Below are 3,624 nucleotides of genomic sequence, written 5' to 3' on the forward strand. Positions count from 1 at the left end.
TGGATGGGGCTCTGAGATAAACACACAGAACCACATTGACACCCTCTGAGCTATTAATAATCTTTTAGCTCAGGGAACAAAATGAATCTGATAGTAGCTGAATCCAAAGAAGTGAATGACCAGTATATTGCTTGTGTAGCAGTGATGAGAACTGACTGGCCATGTGGCCACAACAATAAAAACAAAGTCTACAGATTGTTATTTTACCCAAAGGCAAATCATTATGTGAAAAGCACCATCCATAAGCAGAGGGCAGAAGATTTAATAGCAACATTTGAAAACGACAGTTACCACCATGCATCTAATCCACTCAACATTACAAATAGTCGTTTGATGTACATTGAAAAAAAAAAATAACAAAGGAGGAGGAATCAAGATGGCAGAATCCTGACAAAGATTAACAGAGAACCAGGGCCTTTAGCATGGAACTCCACTTCAAGAGGGAAAGGATATGTCCCGGCCATCCCACAGGACCATGCGGAGATAATCACAGACAGGAGAAGAAGGTTCATAAGGAGGTTTATTAGTGGGGCCATAGTTCCCACGGGAGAGGGAGCTACAAGGCATCTGCACCTTATCCAGGTGGCAGCTTCTCTGGGTCTAAAGGGGAAGTAGGTAGGTCTGAATGGTGACTGGGAGTGGCTCATTATAGCAGGGAGCATGGAGTTGAGGTATGAGTGGATCTGAGGGCTAACGGGAGGAGCTGAGGACCTGAGGGGGTGGGGAATGCTAACAAAGAGACTGCACCAAACAAACTAGAAATAATCAGAGTTGTTGCCCCAACCGAGATTCAAACAGAGAAACCAAAGCAGGCACCCAGTGCGGCTGCGTGGCAGCCACAGGCTCCAGCCAGAGAGCCATCCTGTGTTTTCTTTTTCCTCTCCTCCTTCCTTTCCCCACCTCGCTCCCCTCTGGCGACAACCTCACCAGCAAACAGCAACAACATACCTGGGATCCAGCAGCTGAATCTCAGAACTCGATAAGGCAGCCACAGCAGTGCCCCAGGAACACCATTTTCTGAGACAAAGCCACTCACAAGGTAACTACAAAAGTCCTGCGGGGGTCACGAGTCATGTGACAGCCACTTGGCGGGGACTCGTTTTTTAGCTCCAGTACGGTGGGGATACTACGGTGGCCAAGGAACCCCGGCGAGCAAGATTGATCCTGCGAGGGAAAGAGGTTCGTCATGGCCGATGACCTAAAACGATTCCTGTATAAGAAGTTACCAAGTGTTGAAGGAGTCCATGCTATTGATGTGTCAGATCGAGATGGAGTACCTGTTATCAAAGTGGCCAAAGATAATGCTCCCGAGGAGCATTCTGCTTCGGTTTCTTATCTACTTTTGCCCTTGCAACAGACTAAGGGAGCAAACTTGGAAGAATGAAAGCATTATCTGTTTAACTGTTATCATTAACTTTCAAAGAATAAAAGCATTATCTGTTACTATAACACCCACCAGGTAATTCAATTCAATCGGTTTACCTCTTGTGGTGAGTTTCATAGCCAGTAGCAATGCCCACACAGGACTAATTGTCAGCCTGGAAAAAGAACTCGCTCCATTGTTTGAAGAATTGATCAAATTTGGGGAAGTTTCTTAATCTGATGGTGGTTTGGGTGTATACCTTATTATAAAAACACAAGTCAATCTAGCAATCTTTAGATCACAATAACACTTTTCTTGAGATGTATGTAAGAAAGCCCTTTTCCACCTTACACTAAAGAATCAGCCTATAGGGGTACTTTATAGACAGATCAGGTATTACATTTGCTTTGTAAGGTCTTTTCTTATTTAGAGAGATATGGGGATAATGGGGGTGATGTGAAATGGTTCAGTTTGTCACAGCTCCCATGGAGTTAGTACAGTCACTATATACGGATGGGATCCTATTCCCTGGATCAGAATCAAAATGGTGCATTGATCCACTTGAGCCACTGAGCGCTCCCTATCATACAGGACTCCCCGGCTGCAAGCGTGCAGCAGACCCTCTTATTGTCAATAATATTGAGGACATATTTTTCTTCCATTGCATTTCATTTCTTTGCATTGAGTGTGAGGAAGATAAAATGGCTTAGTAACATTAATAAAATCAGTACAATCACTAACTTTATATATATATATATATATTACTTTGCAGTGTAGATATATCTCACTAATGAGTTCTTTTCAGAGGGTGCTTCTCTTTAATGAAAAGGAAAATTATAGCTTACTCTTTTCTTCCTACTTCGCTCTCTATAACCAATCAGTGTTTTAATGATTGTTCTTTATAGAATTTAAATATGACTTGTTACTGAATCCTGTTTTCATTATGTATATCAATATGATATACATAATCATTTTTCCACACATGTGTATAAATAAAATAGTATTTTTAAAAATACAAAAAAAAAGTCCTGCGGGGCCTCTAACCCTCTGGCTCTTCCTGAAAGTCTCCGTGGGTTCCTAATGCCAGGAGTGGACACAGTAGCATTAGACTGGACAGCCTAACCCTGGACTAGTCTTGGCAAGTCCCTTCATGCTGGAACAGACGCAGCAACACCTCTAACACCCAGAGTACTCTTGGCAGGGCCTCGAGCCCCAGGAACGGAACCTCTAGCACCTGTGAGAGGACACAGCGGGCCTCTAAAAGCCAATGAGTGCATTCATCCCCACGCTGCCAATGCCCCACCTGGGGTCTGCACCCAGCCTAGCCGCATGCGCATGCAAAAGAGGGCCACCACCAGCCACGCACAGCCCTGGGAGTCTGTGCCCAGCCAGGCCCAAAAGCTTGCTATTGCATTTCTGGGCCTGACACCCACCTGACAGAGGCATACAGAACTCCTGACAGACAGGATCCAAGAAGAAATACTTCTAGACACATTGTTGTGAAAGCTTTGAACTTAAATGCAGCAAAATTAAAGAGGGAACTTAATTACAAGGGAAAGGAGATTAGAATTACTACATAATGCTCCACACAAACTCTGACTGCGAGGAGAGCCTGGAGTGGTAAAATTCAAGCTAGGAATGACCATTGTCAACCTAAACTGGTATACCCAGCAAACCTAGTATTGACAATCAATGGAAGATCTAAAACATTCCATGACAAACAAATACTAAAGGAATTCATGAATACTAAACCAGCACTGCAAAACATAATAAAGGGAAGCATATTATCTGAAGGAGACAATCAAAATCCCAATGACATTCTTTACCAACATAGAGAAAACAATCCAAAAATTCATATGGAACAACAAAAGACCTCGAATAGCCAAAGCAATTCCAGGCCAAAACATAAAAATAAAAAAGCAGTGCTGGTGGTAGGTCTCACAATCCCAGACCTCAAGCTATATTATAGAGCTATAATAACCAAAACTTCTTGGTATTGGTACAGAAATAGACCCAAAGGCCAATAGAACTGACTAGAAGACACAGAAATAAAACCATACACTTACAGATATCTGATATTTGATAAGGAAACCAAAGATATATGGTAGAAAAAAGGATAGCCTCTTCAATAATTGGTGTTGGGAAAACAATATCCATATGCAGAAATCTAGAAGTGGATTCCTGTCTGTCACAATGCACTAATATCAACTCAACATAGATCAAAGACTTTAATGTCAGACCTGAAACTTTGAAATTACTCA

General features: G+C 42.4%; 1 pseudogene; it reads left to right on the forward strand.

The window, feature by feature from the left end:
- The first annotated feature begins 1,086 nt into the window (after positions 1–1,086).
- Positions 1,087–1,664, forward strand: LOC125343825 (annotated as a pseudogene).
- The last annotated feature ends 1,960 nt before the right edge of the window (positions 1,665–3,624 follow it).

Source organism: Perognathus longimembris, chromosome 28, assembly GCF_023159225.1.
Source record: "Perognathus longimembris pacificus isolate PPM17 chromosome 28, ASM2315922v1, whole genome shotgun sequence".
Taxonomy (NCBI): domain Eukaryota; kingdom Metazoa; phylum Chordata; class Mammalia; order Rodentia; family Heteromyidae; genus Perognathus; species Perognathus longimembris.